The sequence below is a fragment of the Mirounga angustirostris genome, unplaced genomic scaffold (genome assembly GCF_029215605.1).
Source record: "Mirounga angustirostris isolate CCGP_5_RB_7025 unplaced genomic scaffold, mMirAng1.0.hap1 SCAF_3, whole genome shotgun sequence".
Taxonomy (NCBI): domain Eukaryota; kingdom Metazoa; phylum Chordata; class Mammalia; order Carnivora; family Phocidae; genus Mirounga; species Mirounga angustirostris.
The window spans coordinates 68,334,196-68,352,727 of NW_026991711.1; the positions used below are offsets into that span (position 1 = coordinate 68,334,196).

Below are 18,532 nucleotides of genomic sequence, written 5' to 3' on the forward strand. Positions count from 1 at the left end.
CACATGAGATGGGGGAGGGTCAGAGGGAGAAGCAGGGACTCCGATGTGGGACTCGATCCAGGGACTCCAGGATCATGACCTGAGCTGAAGGCAGCCGCTTAACCAACTGAGCCACCCAGGCTCCCGAGGAAGGGATTTTGAGCTGGTCCCTGGAAGAGGAGACAGAGCTAGTCATGCAGAGATCTGAAAGAAGACATTCCAGGAAGAGAAATGGAAAGTGCAAAGGTCCTGGGACTTCAGGAATGATCCAGATGTTTTGGAAAAACAAAAAGCAGGCAGAGTGGCTGGGGCAGAGAGCAAGCGAAGAGTATCACAAGAAGTAAACAGGAGCTAGATCATGTAGGCCTATAGACAGAACATTTCTGGAAAGATACACAAGAAACTATTAATAGTAGTTAATTCTGGAGGGTAGGACGGGGGTGGATCAGGACACACACACAACCCTTTATTTTTTTACCATTTACTCTCCTAACCATTTGAATTTTTATTTTGAGTATATATTAAATATTTAATAAAGAAACATTTATCATATACGCCCAAATACAGGGTGACCACACTATCAGAGGATCCTGCTTTCCAACAAAAAATATCTTTAAAAAGTGTTTAGGCCAACTCAAACACAGAACCCTTAAGGATGCAATCAAAATATTTAATGCATTACTTATACACATACTTTTAAAGAAACTGCTTTTTCTAATCTCTTATTTATAGAACAACTTCACCAAATTTTTTCATGTCTTGATCATCAGGGTTAGCATCTACCAGATTACTTTTGAGTCATGCAGGGGAATTTTCCAAGTGGATAATATTTACTGATTATGTGTGTCGCTTGATATATGACACTTTACAGTATTTCACAGGAAATGTATCCTAAGCTTTAACTAGCCATTCACACTATGTTAGGAGACTTGTGGGTTTTGTTTTGTCTTTTGTCTCATGGGTGCAGATATTAGGCAAAATAACACACCCCCCCCCACACCGAAAAATGTCCACATCTTATTACCAGAATGTGTAAATATGTTGGGTTACATGGCAAAGGGAAATTAAGGGTGCCAATCAGCTGACCTTAAAAATAAGTCTGCTCTCAGAGAATTTACAGTCTCAGGAGGAAGGTAGGACTGCCTCTCTATGGCCATACAGGATGTTAATATATTAAAATACCTTCATATAGTTGGGAAATCGCACTGTCCCAAGACCCCCTAAATCCCCTTCTTTCTGCCTCAGCTGCTCAGCCTCTCCTTCAGGACACCCTACATGTGCACGCATACACACACACGTGTGCACACACACACTTCTCTATGATCTAAAGGCTCTAAAGGACTCACCTTATGGCACAGAAGGGCACCTCAGGAATCTTGCTCAATCATTCATTCTGATTGAGCTGTGTTGATGTCTTTGTTAAATATTTTTGAAATCACCCTTGGAGACACAAAAATACTTTGGGACCCTGAGTGTAGAGTTCAAAGGGGGAATTTGAAGAATCAGTGACTCATCTACAAGCTGGGGCAAAGCCAGCTTCCCCCAACGAATCTTCTGGTAACTTTAAAGCACTGCCTGAGCAAGATAAGGCCCCCTTCTTAGAGTGGAACAGCTCCTCAACTGCGCAAGGCTTCTGGGCACACATGCGTGTTACATCACATACACACACACACACACACCCTTTCTTCTGGAAGGCCATGACTTAGGCCCGACAGACCCTCACTTCTAAGGATTATGCAACTTGGTAAATACTCCAGTGTGTTGTACTCCCTGTTCCTTCCCATCACATAGAATTGAATCCCCCCACCCCCACTCATTGTCCAAACTTACACCATGGTACAAAATGTTCATCTCTGTATTTCCAGCACTAGCATAGTGCCCAGCACCAAGTAGGGTGGGTAAGATGACTCTGGACTTGGGGGAAGGGGGAAGGGGTGGCAGGACAGAGGTAAAAGAAGGAAGAACTAAAAAATTAATTCTCTAGGACACCAACATTACAGCATGGAAAGAAGAGGATCAGCAAAGGGGACCAAGAAGAAACGGGGAGAGGAACAGGAGAATTAGGAGATGAGGCTGACTGACAGACCAAGAGAGAAGAGCCAAAGCCTTTGGAGAAGCAAGCCGCAAGGAGGAGACCATGTCTCATGTCAAACATAGCAGGGCCATCCTTCAGGTGGAGGGCTGAAAATGGGGCAGGGATCTGGGATTTAAGATGCCACAGTTGACCTCAGGAAGAGCAGTTTAGTGATTACTTGGGGAGGAGGGTAAGGATCCAGACTACAATGAAATGAAAAGAAAATGTGGGGCCAGAAAGTGTAGACATTGCAAGACCGGCCTTTCTAAAAGTCTGGTGATAGAGGAAGGAAATCAGTCAACAGAAGGGAAGGAAAGTTAAGGGACCCAATCTCTTCAGAGTAGGAGGGACATGGATGTGGGCTGCGCTGCTTATACACACCGCCCTGGACCGTGGCTTCTATAAGATGGTCAGGACTGAGGTAGAATCTACCCATGGGAGCCACACAAACCTGGCCCATGCCTTGGGGTTCAAAATCAGAGGTTCTGTCCTCTGGGTCCCCAGCTCAAATGAGCATGTTTCTGAGCACCTGGCCACCTGTTCCAGGACCCTTGTGTAAAAAAGCAGAAGAAGGTGATATCACAGAGGGGCTCCTGCAACCGAACTGCTGGGTGTCTTGTCAGGTGTTCTCCCTCAGTTAGGACAGCCGTGCTATTTCCCTATTTCCACTCTGCTGGTGTTTCTGCCCTGATAGAAAGCAATACTGCCTAACTTCTGCATCAGGCTGCATTTATGGCAGTGATCAATGCAATTTTTCAATTCGCTAGAGCAAAATACTCCTTTTTAAAAATCTCCCCTTCTGGATCCTTTGGCTCTTTGGAACTTTAAAAAGTTCCCTGGTGAGTGTGTGTTCCATCTGGAGGCATGAAAGGCAGTAATGCACTCGTGAAGGAGACCTGCGGCGAGCGAGGTATAGATCATGTGCTTCGTCCCATGCTCCTTGGCTGCTGAACCTCCTGCCTTTGAGGAAATACTTCAGTCAGTTTTCTCCAAACAGCCTAGAATTAGTCATTTCTTACCATTTAAGATGATACACTATTAAAGCAATCTCCTAAGTGATTACAGAAATTATTCGGATGGAACCACTGTGAGAACACATTATAGGCGTGTTACTTAGCAACTGAAGGATGTATGTGCTCTTAAAAATTAAGATGGAAAAAGTAAGGATACATATTTCATTCAAAACTAGTTTTACAAGATCCATAAAACCAACCAGAAAATAACTATAATGAATAAGGTAATGGCAACAAGAGCAACTTTAGTTGCTCTAAGCTCATGTCTCACTGGTAGGAGACTAGGAATGTCAAAAATGCAGGTGGGTATATATGTTTGTGTTTGTGTGGCTATAACTGATTAAAAAACTACCCCGTACATTGTACTAGATTCATTTTTCTCTGATCCTCTCAACAGCCTAGCAAAGGAAGCCGTTTTACGATCCCAGGACCCTGGGATCATGACCTGAGCCAAAGGCAGACACTTAACCAACTGAGCCACCCAAGTGCCCTACAACTATATTTTAAAATTTTTGTTATGAAAAAAAATTTTGTTTGTTTTGAAATAATTGTAGATTCACAAGAGGTTACAGAGAAATACACAGGGAAGTTCCAAACACCTTCCCCCTTGCCCATTGCTAACATCTTCTACAACTTCAGTACAATAATAGAGTCAAGAAACTGGTATTAGTGCAATCCATAAGCCTCATTCAGATTTCCCAGTTACTCATCCACTGACCGTACAGAAACCCAAAATTCCACTGTGCACCAATTAGATAGGGTCTTATGGAGGTCAGGGTTAGAAGGGGTTATGTCCACCCAACAGTAGGGCCAGTAGAACTGTGGACCCACTTGGTAGCTCTATCCCTAGTCCCTAATGTACTGTACAGTGGAAATAGATACACAGAGCAACTAGCAAAAGCTCTCCACTAGCTTCCTATCCTGTGAAGTGAAGGCTGTTTAGGTAGGAAGAGCCAAGTGGAAATCCCAGGAACTATCCTCTCCTCCCTAAAACTCATTCTCAGTCAAGAGAGCAAAGCAGAAGCAAGACATTTCCAGAGGATGACAAAGACCAATGGTGCTACCATCAAAGATATGAGAGACAAAGGGGTGGTGATTCCTATCACATTCCTAAGGACTCATACTTTTGGCTACAGCAAAGGTCAAATGGGTCATGAAGAATTACTATGCATTATGGCAAACTTAATCAGATGTGGTAATGACAAGCACAGCAGTAGTTCTATTTCATACCTTGCTGGCAGGGCCAATACTTACATTTACCCCACTCCTTACCACCAGGACTCATCTATCTATCATCTATCTATCTATCTATCTATCTATCTATCTATCTATCTATCTAATATGCATGTGTATATATATAGTTTAGAGGGGTTATGATCTTCTCAATAGCTCATAAAACATCATGCTTGTCCTTTACACTGATGACAATTTACTCATTGGTCTTGTGAGCAGGTCATATCAAGCCCCCTTGAAGTCTAAGTAAGACATCCACATGTCAGAGGTTGGAGATAGTCCCCGTGAAAGATTATGTAGGCCTGCAATATCGAAGCTTCCAGGGGTACAATGGAGTCGAGTGGACTGTGTGGGGATTTCCCTCTAAAGTAAGAACCAAGTCACTTCCCCTTGAACCATATACCACAAAGAAAGAAACATGACATTTGGTGGCCCTCTTTTGGTTTTGGAAGCAATATATACCATATATAGGTATGTGCTGCTATAGTTCATTTACCAAGGAACCCATAGGCTGCCAGTTTTGGGTCGAGCAGAAAACAAAACAGAGTTTTTCAACATGTTTGGGCTGCTGTGCAAGGTGCTCTGCCACTAAACTTTCATTATCAATAGACCCAAAGGTATGAAAGTGTCAGTGGAGCTCGTCAGTGTGATTGGCAAAGCCCCATGCCTTCCTCTGCTGACAACTATTCTCCATTCTTAAAAGCTGGCTCATAGTCCCTGGTAGAGACTTTACACATCACCAAGGGATACCAAGTTGACTGGGCAACCCAACTGTCCATCGTATTGAGTATCCATCATGAATGAAATCCACCAAACTACCAAACTGGACATGCACAGCAACATTCCATTACAAATTGGAAGTGGCATGTATGAGAGCAAGACCAAACAGGTCTGGAAAGTTCAGGTCCCAGTTCCCATGGCTCCTGTTCCTACTGCTTTACCACCTCCCCCTTAACCCACAAACCCACAGACTGTCTCCAACCTCTGACATGTGGAAAGTTCAGGCTCCAGTTCCCTGGCTCCTGTTCCTACTGCTTTACCACCTCCCCCTTAACCCACACCCATGGCCTCTGAATGAGTTTATTATGTCCAGTAATCAGAAAAGCACAGACCTTGTCTACAGATGAATCAGCATGATATGCTGGCACGAGCCAGAAGTGGATGGCTACACCACTACATCACACTCAGGGATGGTTCTGAAAGGCAGTGATGAAGGAAATTACCCTGGTGGGCAGAATTTCAAATGGTACATCTGGTCATCCACTTCCCGCAGAAGGAGAAATGGCCTGGGAAACAAATCTATAATGATTCATAAGCAATGGCTAATGGCTTGGCTGCTTGCTCAGAGACCTGGAGAATTGGTGACAAGTCTGGGGTAGAGATGTGTGGGTGGATCTTTCAGAGCGATTTAGAGCATGAAGATGTTTATGTCCCATGCACACGTCTGCTAGAGACATCCGTGGCAGAGGACATTCTCATTAATCAGGTGGAAAAGATAGCCCCTTCTCTGCATGCCAGTCAGCCGCCCCAGAGCTTGCTCCATAGAGGCTTCATAACAGTGTTCCTTTCAACAAGTCTTACCTGGCTACCACAACCCCTGAGTCCCTAACCTGCCCCAAACAGAGGCCAAGGCTGAGCCTCCAATATGGCCTCATCGCCTGGAATAACCAGTCCGTGCCATGCAGGGATAACGTGGCCTCACATGAAGAGACACGGACTAAGGGCATGGATGTGCTTCCCCTTCTGCTAGCACCCCAGTTTTAGACATGCAGAGCACTTCATCCATTCTCTAATGTTCTTTATCTAGAAATGTATAAATGTTGTAGCCCAAATATTTTTAAGATGATTGCCTTTTGTGCAACTGATGAATCACTAAATTCTACCCCTGAAACTAATAATACACTATATGTTAACAACTTGAATTTAAAAAAATTTTTTTTAAATAAAAATAAAAGAATTGCCTTTGCCTCTACTTTTTAACAAATATTTCTATAAGACAAAACTCACAAATATTTCTATAAGACAAAAACTCTATTATTATTTCCAAGCCTTCACCAAATGAAGGTGCTGCAACATCAGAAACTTTCTGAACTCATTCCATTCCAATACAGAACATAAGTTTTTAATTAAAGTAAAAGTTCCATCAAGGAATTCTTCCCACAGTTTAATGTATTCCAAGGTGCAATTATAATTCAAAATTAAATTTTAAATATAGTTTGTTCTACTATTGTTTAATTTGTTCTGCTTTTCCCTCGATTTTTATAGAAATAATTTTTAATGCCTTGCTCTTCACAAGCTCTTTTCTCAATCATGAAAATTCACCAAAAGCTTCAAATCTGAAGTTTTTGGGGTTTCATCCTTTCAATATTCTAATTTTAAAAATCCCAACTGATTTTGAACAAAATACAATCAAAATTTATCAGAATCTTTTATAGAAAGTTCAATGCCATATGTTGGTTTACAAAGTCATTCTTCAAAGGCATGTGCATACCTAGACTATAACTCACAGTTGGCAGCAAAGAGAGGAAGCATGTTCTACCACTTAAAATAATTTTTGTTTTGAATGAAACAAATATTCATTATGTTTTGATAAATACAAAAATTACTTCATCACAAAAATTTTGTTACTCAATTATAACAACTGTGATAAATGTGTAAATATTTGTAAATTTTGACAATTACAGCTTCTGTTTTGATTAGTAAACTATTACAGCATGGTTGGATGAAACTATAAATTATGTGTGCATCACAATCAATCACAAGTGTATTTATACTCTTTAAGTTTCTTAATTTAGTAAAAACAGTTTTTACAATACCTGGCCCCATCAAAATTTATATTTGTCATTATCACCATAAAAATAATTTTATCTCTGTTAACCTTATATCTGAATTTATAATAGCATTCACAATAATGTGCCCTTCGACAGAATGAACTTCTAGAAATTTTGTTTTTATTCTACAAAGCAGATGAAACAACAAACATCATGGGAATTAAGTGACTTCTGTTTGAAGGCTCTCATGACATTAATATGAATCAGTGTTCGCTATTTATGAAGTTCTTCTGGTAATGGCATAAAGACCTTAATAGCTAGTATTTCACTTTTCCTAGATAAACAAAAAAAAAATGGGGATTGAAAATGAGCAAAATTAACCTAAAATAATTGTATTTTGATCTGAATGAAAAGTCATCATTGATTGATGGGTAGAAGCACCTTCTGCCACTGCAGATACATTAAGTCACCATCGTGAGGCATGGTCTTCTTAAAATAACTACTAATCTGTGAAGCTTCTTTGTGAGGTTTGTATCTTCTGGTTCTCACGTGGTCAGTAATGTCACTATGCACCCTGTGGTGGGTGGTGAATACTGATAAACATTTTGGGGCAAGTTATACATTCACCATCGACTTACTTAAGAAGAATTTTATTACTTAACTTTCCACTAAACATACACTGCTATCTTTTTTAGATTTTTGCTAGCAAGAATGTTTATCAGAAACAAATAAGTAACTGTAGGCATGTAACCGTAGAGTAAATGATAATGCAAGAGCATTCAGCCTACTTCCTGTGCACCCCCATGGCAGGACAGCTCAACCTCTTCTTCCCACGTACAATTTTGTATACCTATCCCATAATTTCCTACATTTCCCAATGCCCACACTGACAGTCTGGTGGCTTCATGCATCTTGCAGGCAATAGCACTCCACAAGTGTCTAGTACACCAAGTGCCCGATGAGGGCAACAACATTGAATAAATGTCCCACCTCCAACTGAAACTGGACAGAGTTAGCTGTCCCTGGCCAATTGTATCTGAGCAAACTTTGTTTTATCAACAAACACCCCGTGTGCTGTCCTTGAAAGAGAGCAGCTAGTTAGATTACATCAGGAAATGGTTATTGCTCGTCACCTTTCAGATTAACTACTTGTTAAAGGGAAAATTGTGTTCAGCGCATGCATGTACCACAAACTTCTAGATGAAAGTATAGCAGGAGCTGAACTGCGAAGTAGAGGTCTACCAAATCCATCTTGGCTTATTTTAATGCAAGTCTTGATAACAACAGTTTGTTTAAAAATGAAAAATTGAGAACAAATGATAAACTGGTCAGAACACCAGCAGAACGGTCATAATCTGGGACTAATCCAGGAAAACTGCTATCATCACCCTATCAATGGGGAACTTTATATTGAAAGGACTGGCTATCACCATCTGAACCTGCCTACCTAAGTTAGGAACACTAAAGTGAGGCAGGTGAACAGGCCCCTCTGTGATGCCGTATGATGAACACCTTCCAACCTATGAAGTATTGTTCCTAAAAACACAAAATTAACCTGAGTCTAATCAAGCTAACTGGAAGTTCCAGGGAATGTGATGAATAAGCTAAATGACACCACAAGAAAGAAAACAGCCAGATCTAGAATCTGGGCCTTCCACAGGACAACTAACCTAGTTTCTTTAACAAGCAACTGACTAAAAAAGGGGGCAGGGGTGGCAGGGGGAGCTGCTCTTGAGTAAAAGAGACCTAAGAGACATAATAGCTAAATGTGATGTCAGGACCTTGTTTTGATCCCTGTTTGAAAAACCAACAATAAAAAGCCATTTTGAGACAATCGAGATATTAGAAGGTACCAAGGGATAATCGTTACCTTCGCTGTGATAGTGTTATTATGTTACAAAAGAAAAGGTTCAGTCTTTAGAAATTCCCAGTGAATTGCACAGGGATAACATAATATACTTTCTGAAATTTGCTGTAAAAGACTTCAGCAGAGAAAAATGGAAGGTAGATGAAGCCAGTGTAGCTTCAGGATGTCTAGAATCTGGGTGTTGGATAAATGGAGGCTTATTATACTGTTCTTTCCTCTTTAATGTATATTTTACATTTTGTATTTAAAATTTCAATTTGAAATGTTGAATAAGGCAGGGCCAAGAATGGGGCCATGAGGGGAGGGATACGTTTTAAGCCCTTGCTCTATTTTTCAATCTTTTAACCCATGCTGCCTGAGTATGGTTAATCAAAGAGCTAGGATTCCACCTAACTGATCGTGTTGCTTCCATTTTATTGCCTACAGAACACCGTGAAGACCACATGTCCTTCATTTTCTTACTACAATTATAGTTAAAATATATTTTTTGCGGGCACCTGGGTGGCTCAGTCAGTTAAGCGTCTGCCTTCAGCTCAGGTCATGATCCAGGGGTCCTGGGATCAAGCCCTGCATTGGGCTCCCTGCTCTGTGGGGAGCCTGCTTCTCCCTCTCCTCCCCACTTGTGCTCTCTCACTACCTCTGTCTCTCTCTCTCAAATAAATAAATAAAATCTAAAATATATATATATATATTATAGGCATACCTTGTTTTATTGTGCTCTGTATTCGTCTCTCTGTCCCATTTTGGTAATTCTTGTAATATTTCAAACTCTTTCACTATTATTACATTTGTTATGGTGATTTGTGATCAGTGAGCTTCGATGTTATTACTCTTATTGCTTTGGGGCACCGTGACATAAGGCCACCTAAGATGGCAAATGTAATTGATAAATGTTGTATGTGTTCTGACTACTCCACCAACAAGCCATTCCCTCATCTCTCTCCCTCTCCTTGGGCCTCCTTATATCCCGAAACACAACAAGATTGAAATGAGGCCAATTAATAACCCTACAATGGCCTCTAAGCGTTCAGGTGAAAGAAAGAGTTGATTGATGGAGTAAATTTCAGTATTGTTGCTGTTGCTGTTGTTTTTTAAGATTTTTATTTATTTATTTGAGAGAGAGAGGGAGAGAAAGAGACACAAGCTGGCAGGGAGGAGCAGAGGGAGAAGCAGACTCCCCGCTGAGCAGGGAGCCCGATGTGGGGCTTGATCCCGGGACTCCAGGATCATGACCCTAGCTGAAGGCAGACGCCCAATGACTGAGCCACCCAGGCGCCCCTCAGTGTTGTCTTATTTTAAGAAACTGCCACAGCCACTGCAGGCTTCAGCAACTCTGATCAGTCAGCAGATCAACATCGAGGCAAGACCCTTCCCTGGCAAAAAGTTTATGACTCACTGAATACTCAGATGATGGTTAGCATTTACCTTAGCAATAAAGTATTTTTAAAAATATTTTATTTATTTATTTGAGAGATTGAGAGAGAGAAAGAGAGCGTGAGCAGAGAGAGAAGCAGAGGGAGAGGGACAAGCAGGCTCCACGCTCAGTGAGATCTTGAGCCCTTGAGATCAGGGCCCTGAGATCATGACCTGAGCTGAAATCAAGAGTCGGACACTCAACTGACTGAGCCACGTAGGTGCCCCAGCAATAAAGCATTTTTTTAATTACTGTATGTATATTGGGTTTTTTAGACACAATACTATGGCACACTTAGCAGATGACAGCACAGTGCAAACATAATTTTTATATGTACCGGGAAACTAAAAAATTCATTTGACTCCCTTTATTGTGATATTTACTTCAATGCAGTAGTTTGAAATAGGACCTGCGGTGTCTCGGAGGCATGCCTGTATTGTTACCCAAGTCACTAATCTGTTACTGTTTTGACACCCGGTTGTTTTTGTCTTTCGTTGTCATTGATTCTTTTTTTTAATAGCAAAGAGGTGTTGAGGTAATGGGGGACAAAAGACCCAAATCCAGAATATGAATACAACATTAGTGAATTCCAGGACAGGTGCCAAGAGACCAGCAGGCAGCCCCGGTGCTTCATCCCTATTAAAAGACCTGCTAATCTACAAAGTGATTACTGTGAGCGGCCTCTGGAAGAAGCCATAGGTTGGTTCTCTATGTTTAAAGGTTATTTGACTACCAGACACCCTGCCTACTCACTAGTTAGGAATTGTATGAAGAGAAAATGATTTGGAAGACCAGAAGAAAGCATTTTTTAACTTGTCTAAAGTAAAAAAAGTAAATCGCCCCTTTTTCTGAATGTTATCTTCCAAGATAAGAAGGCTTGTCTGAAGATGCTGTTATGCCAAAAACCCAGTGCCAAGAATGAAAAGTTTTGTTACACATGTAAGAAAAATGTGTATAAAGGTTAGCCTTCCAGAAATGTGGCTAAAAATAATCAGAATCGTGGACTCGTAAAGAACTGAGACAGACCTTGGAGGTCCTCTCACTCACTCCCTTCCCTGTACAGATGAGACAACAGCCCCCAAAAGGTCAGTAGTTACCTGGTGTTACCAGATCTCCACCCAGGCCGTCCCGTTTCCCAGGTCGGTCAGCCAGTGATGATAGTTAGATCAAAGGCCCATATGCAGATCATGCAGCTTCAGGCAGCTTCTCAGTAGGACAGGCAGATACCCTCTTAAACCCTAATGGACAATAAACATCTTTCAGAGCTTTTGGAGGAATAGAATATAAAGATATGAATTAAATTTTGGAACATAATGAACATTACCCAGTATGAATGCCACATAACAAAGTCACTCTGAGAATTTCTCATGGGGCAAACTTCAGTGTTATCTTTTTTTTTTTTTTTTTTAAGATATCGCAAATCATATAGTTTCCAATCGGTCCCTATCTTGATTTCTCCAGAATAAATTACGGTCATCATTTCTAGTGTTCGTTATGGCTTTCAAAATCCTAGACGGAGGTTTTATTCACTGTGGGTGTCCTCTACCATGTCTGACAGCCAAGAAGCGGCTCGGGAAGAGGGGCTAAGTAGATTGAACAGATTTCTTAAAAACATAGTCATTATATATAATCTGTTTATTCCAAAGGGGACTTAAATTTTTGATGGATAGGTGAGTGGTTGTGTGGGTGCATGTGTGGGGGCTGGGAGGGTGGGGGGGTTGTGGGGTGTGGCGGTGTGTGTTCAAAATTTGCTAAACAGCGCTGTAGGGTCTTGCCTAAAAGCACAGTGTCTGAAGCCAGAATGTCTGAGTTTCAATCCCAGCTCCATAACTTGCTAGCTGTGTGATCCTCAGCAAGGTACTTAACGCCTATTATGTGCCTCAGTTTCCTCGGCTGTTTCATAGGCATGATGAGAGAACTTAGCTCAAATAGTTGCTCTGAGGATTAAATGAGTTAATGGACATACAGCCTGTAGAACATTCTCTGGCATACAGCAAACATGTAATTAAACGTTAACTGTTGCTATCCAGAGGTCACTCAACGGGCAACCACAGTTATCTGGAAAAACACCCCAGTAAGCCTTCTCCAAAAACACCTGGGCAATAGCTTAAGTCACAGACAAGTCTCAGCTGATTTTACACTAAACCCGAATATATCGGCTCCCCTGGACGGTAAATGGCGAGTCACAGGTAAGTGCTTTCCTCCCGACGCCAGCGGCCAGCCCTCGAAGCGGCTCCCCAGTCTCTCCTGCCAGCAATTGTTACGGAGCGCCTACAGCACATTTTGAAAAGTGTATGCCAGGGAAGCACCAGGCTGGGTGTGATCCTACGAACTTCCCGCAGGGCGCAAATCCGGGGAAACGCAGCAGAAACAGAAGCTCCGGTTGCGCACGTACAGATAGGAGGGACCCCCCACCACCACCACTACCACGACTCACTACCACGGTTCATTACCACTGCGCTGCCCAAAATAAAAACAATGGTTTTAAAGGAAGCCTTCAATACACAAATCCCTGTGTGAAACCCAAGTCATGACATTAACCCACAGACCGTAAAACACAGTGTCACAGACAAGGCTCCGTGCATTCGCCCCCGGGTTCCCCTGGCTGCCTCCTTAAGGGGCCACGCTGGGCCTCCCTGAGCCCTGGGATTTCTTCCCACCCTTGGAACTGCCAGGCCCTGGCTCGGTGACTCACCAAGTCACTCTGCCCTGCCCCGGCTCTTCCAGAGGACCGCCGACGCTTGCCGTGAATGCACATTTTCTAAACTGTCGACTAGTTCCTTTAATAACTCTTAATGTCAATTTATCTGGCACAGTCTGTGCAGCAATTTATGACTGAGTAGGAGGCAGAGCAAAGTTGAGCAAAGCAGGATGAGTCAGCTTTCCCAAGGCTCCCTTCTATTAGCGACGTCTGGATCGGGAGAGGGACTCCAGAAAGGCTTTCCACCTCACATGGAAAGTAGAGACTTTCACCTGGTTGTCCTCGCGTGGTCTGGCCACTGTCTAGTGAGCAACACATCTGGCAGAAGGAGAGTTTGTGAGGGTCACTTTCCCGTGGGGTGGTTGGTGAGAGCTGCCCAGAGCCAGCCTCCAGGGGGCCCCCTCCGAGGAGTGTCCCTACCATCCTCAAAATCTCGCCCTCCTGCCTAAGGGGCATCAGGCAACCGTCCCACACTTGTAGCAAGAAAGACCGTTTGTCCTTAGCGCACACCCAGAGGCTAACCTGAAACTGAGCTTAAAAACGGACGAGGAGGTAGCATGAGTGTGATGAAAAGGGATCCAGCCCCATGGCTCTGCTCAGTCAGTATTCATGCTCCTGTATGTGGAAGAACTTTCCATGGTCGCCACTAAAGGGGAGACATTCCATTCTCGGGCTGCTTGCCCATACCACTGATGCCTTGAAAGTTGGTCCTAAGGTCTCTGAAGACATGACAGGAATGAAGAAAGTCCATGTGGGGTGGGGCGGGTGCTGTAGAAAAAGTGCTGTCATTTCAAAGGAATTTGGGGTGTAAGGAGAAGAAGACTTGGAGATACCTTCAGAAGAAACTTTGTTCCAGGAAAGCCACTCAAGGGGCCATTTGAGTATGTAAATATGAGGCTGAGACCCTAATTAGAAAAGAAAGAGGCTTTTGAGATACTGCTGTGGTTCTTGGGACTGAAATGCTCTGTGTGATCATGAAAAATGTTGTCCATAGGCCAACTACACTTTCTACTCCACGTATTTGGTTGCCTTTGGAGAGATTTTATTTCATTTTACCTTTAAGAATGAACGGAGGCATCTCTGTGCAAGAAAACTGCTGTTTGTTCTTGAGAGGACGTGTACGTTTTTGTTGGATCAGGGCTATTGGGGAATTTGGGCACAAGGGTCAGAAACTGGAGGAGATCCTCTCAAGAGAGAGGAAGATGAAAGCCCAGGTACCGACAATGCAAACCCAGAGACCTGGAAGAGGCTCCGTGCTCAGTATTTTGGGTTGCCCATTCCTGTGTCCTGGGAGTGGCAGCTCAGAGAGCCTCGGAGACAGCCCCTTGGGAAGGACATGGATGTTCTCACCAGGGACATCATCATGATGGCTGACCAAGAGTCGTGGAAGATTCCTGGGCTGTATTTATTGACCAGGGAAACCAGAGCATTGGGAGACAAGCCCCTTGGCAGAGACAGTGGCACTCTCGTTAGGAACACATTGGCCATTTCCAGGGCTGCGAACGTTGACCTCAGGAGCCCCAGAGGGAGAAAAGGAACCTGAAAGATGATTTCTGAGCAAGTTCTGGAATGCCAGCTTGAAGCACTCAGAGATAATTGGCACACTCTTTAAAGGACGTTAAGTTCCTGCTGGCAAGATGAAGGCCTAAGATTAACATATGTGCTCCCAGGCTGGTGAGACTTACACCAACCCTCTTGTCTGTGATAAGACACAACTTATTTAGCAAACCATTCTATTCCCAGTTCTACTGCTAATACCACATGGCTTTGGTTAAGCTGCCTTAGTTCCTTGAGGTCTGTTCTCTTAGTTATCCCCAGATGATGTTTGCCCACTTGCCCTGGAGCCTAAAGGTGATGCGGACTGGATTGCCTTTAGGGAAGAAGGAACTGCAGATGTGTTGCCCCTAGAAACATAGTCCGAACGGAGACATAAGGGCCCAAATGAAAAGTATAAGTGAGAGATCCATGTGAAAGGAAGATAAAGGTAGGAACAGTAAATGAAGCCATCTTAGCTTGGATTCACCCAGAGACAGATCCTGCCACAGGATTTGAGCCGAAGTCATTTATGTGGAAGTTACAAGCAGCAATTGCAGAGAAGCAGGGGAATGAGACAGAGAAAGCAGCTAATAAAGTGCGCCTGAAACAGGGGGCAGCCAGTCAGTCCCACACAAAAAGGCTAAGAAACTGTGCAACATACATGACCCCGATTTGTCCAACCCACCAGATGAGGGAGCTGGAGGATTTGTACACTGTCTTCTGTCTGTCATCACTGAGGGCAGCTCCCAGCGGGACTGTTAATTCTCCAGGTCTCTTCTGGTTTGCTGGGCAAGCAGGCAGCCTGCATTTGAAAAAAAAAAAAAAAAAAAGAAGGAAGGAAGAAAGAAAGAAAAAGAGAAAGAAAAAAGCTCTCTGGTGCAGAGCAGAGACACTGGGAGTTAAAAGTCATTCCAGAACACACAGAGATGGTCAGGTCCCAGGTATGTGAGCAAGGCTCTGACAGTCTGCGGTGTCATTGGCCTTGCACCACGGAGATCCACCTATACTGCGTTTTAAGTTCACTCTGTCTGGCCAGTGTTACTTCAAAATGGTGACTGGTCACAACTTCCTAAAGAAACAACGTACAACAGGAAGCGAGAGCCCCTTCTGCTACGGTCGGTTCCAAGTCTTCAACTGATATTTATCATCTCCATGTCTAGAATCCATTCTAGATTCTCCTCACCTTCAGGCAGCTGGTCCAAGTTGCTTGCCCAGCCAGTGTGCCCAGTTCGGTTGTTTCCGTAACAGGAAATCCAGACCTTCCTCTCTAGTATGTCCAAGTCCCTGGTCATGCTCTTGTCAGGCTACGGCTATTTCAATTTTCCATTTATGGTTATGTTTTGGTAATGGAAGCACCAAGAAACATCCCAGGAAATTCCAGACATACATTTCCTGCCCGTGTTATGGCACAGGAACCATCCTCAAGATAACCAGGGTCACTTACCCCTGTCAGTATGGCAACTTCTTTCTTTACCTACTGGTCTGCTTACATGCGGAACCCAAAGTGAACAAGTAGCAGCCATAACCTTAGATTCAGTGGAACCCTTATTGCATCCCTTGGCAGAAAGTCTCTCCCCTCGGACCAGGACATTGAATCCAGCTGAGCCTAGAGTTACGGGGGCTGGAAGTACAAATTCCCCAAAGTGGGTTACTGAAAGTAATGGTAAAAAGGGCCATTCCTACTTCAACTGCTTGGTTCCTAGACTCATGCAGTCTACCTCTGAGAAAAATGCTGTATAATAGTCATTGGCTTAATGGGTTTTTGGGTTTTTTTTTAAAGATTTTATTTATTCATTTGAGACACAGAGATACAGAGAGAGAGAGAGAGAGAGAGAGAGAGAGATAAAGCATGAGCAGGGAGAGAGGCAGAGGGAGAGGGAGAAGCAGGCTCCTCGCTGAGCCAGGAGCCCGATGTGGGGCTCGATCCCAGGAACCCGGGATCACGACCCGAGCCGAAGGCAGACGCTTAACCATCTGAGCCACCCAGGCGCCCCTAGCTTAATGGTTTTACTCTATCTTGAAGGACAGGGTATCAACCTCTCTGGTGTCATCTGTAAGCTAGCAAATGATCTGTACCTTTAAGAGACCATCCCAGTGTTCTGTTAGGCCAGCCACTTCTGAATGATGTGCAGCACAAAAGAACCAGTGGATCTCAAGGTCTTATGCCCATTTTTACTTTCCTTCCCTGTAAAATCGGCCTCTTGGTCCAAAGTGATGTAACAAAGATCCCACAACAATAAACCAGAAAAACTGAGAACCTTCAGAGAGTGGTGCTGGCAGAAGCACTAAAGACAGGAAAGGAGGGGCGCCCGGGTGGCTCAGTCCTTAAGCGTCTGCCTTCGGCTGGGGTCATGATCCCAGGATCCTGGGATCGGGCCCCGCATCGGGCTCCGCATCGGGCTCCCTGCTTGTGTTCCCTCTCTCACTGTGTCTCTCTCCATCAAATAAATAAATAAATAAATCTTTAAAAAAAAAAAAAGACAGGAAAGGAAAACACATACTTGGAATACATAATCATTCCAGTAGGGATGACTCAGTATTCTTTCCAGGATGGAAGAGTTCTAATGCAATCAACCCGCAGTTGTTGGCTGGTTGATCTCCTTGTAGGTGATACCAGTCTCAGCTGCTGACAGCTCTGACATTCAGCAGTGACAGTAGGTGGATCAACCTTGTGATAATGTCCATGTCCTTGGGCCTATGCACAGCCTCAGTCTCCAACTCCATGAGTACTATGTTCATAGCCCCATAATGCGAGAACAGAGGTGACCAAGGTGAAGGGCTGGCTTATTTCCACTGGGTAACTCATCCTATGCACTTGGTTGTTCTGGGCTTCCAGTGTGGAAGATGTCTCTTCCATCTTCCAATGAATTGGTCATTGAGGTGAACACAAAGATCCTCATGGCCCCCTGGATGTCCCCACAATTCTTCTCTTGATCTCCTTGTCTCCCTGAGATTCTAATCTCTCTCATCCTAAGCCCCTGACCAAATAGCTAAATCATTCACCACTGCTCATTAATCTGAGTATGTCCTTGCTTCAGACTACTTCACCCCCCACACGGAGTTGAATGCCAGGTGTGCTATTCTAAGCTCTGCTCATGGGAAAGATCCCCCCATTCCCTTACCACTGTCTTTCAGAGACATCTCTGAGTAGAACTGTAATGCAGCAGCATATCAAATGTACCAACTTATAGAGCTAACCCATTTATTTTTATTTATTTATTTGTTTTATTTTATTTTTTTAAATTTTATTTTATTATGTTATGTTAGTCATCATAAATTACATCATTTGTTTTTGATGTACTGTTCCATGATTCATTGTTTGCGTATAACACCCAGTGCTTCATTCAATATGTGCCCTCCTTAATACCAATCACTGGGCTAACCCATCCCCCCACCCCCCTCCCTGCTAAAACCCTCAGTTTGTTTCTCAGAGTCCATAGTCACTCATGGTTCGTCTCCCCCTCCGATTTCCCCCCCTTCATTTTTCCCTTCCTACTACCTTTTTTTTTTTTTTTTAACATATAATGTATTGTTTCAGAGGTACAGGTCTGTGATTCATCAGTCTTACACAATTCACAGCACTCACCATAGCACATACACTCCCCAATGTCCCTCACCCAGCCACCCCATCCCTCCCACCCCCACCACTCCAACAACCCTCAGTTTGTTTCCTGAGATTAAGAATTCTTCATATTGGTGAGATCATATGATACTTGTCTTTCTCTGATTGACTTATTTTGCTTAGCATAATACCCTCTAGCTCCATCCACATCGTTACAAATGGCAAGATTTCAGAGCTAACCCATTTATGAACAAGACACAAGATTTTGTTCTGTTGATCAGCTGGTCACAGGAAAGCATCAAGGAGGCCATAGGGAAGGCAAGAGAGATAAGTGCACAAGAATCCGGACCATCCATTCTTGTATAACTTATTTGTGTTTTCC

The 18,532-nt window shown here is 43.3% G+C and overlaps 1 long non-coding RNA gene across 1 annotated transcript; it reads right to left on the reverse strand.

Moving 5' to 3' along the window:
• Window positions 1–12: 12 nt before the first annotated feature.
• Window positions 13–13,268, reverse strand: LOC123839641 (uncharacterized). The gene is made up of 3 exons (XR_006789687.3): window positions 13,047–13,268; window positions 11,449–11,589; window positions 13–149 (listed from the first exon to the last, which is right to left on the reverse strand). It is a non-coding gene; the product is annotated as an uncharacterized LOC123839641 (long non-coding RNA).
• Window positions 13,269–18,532: the final 5,264 nt, after the last annotated feature.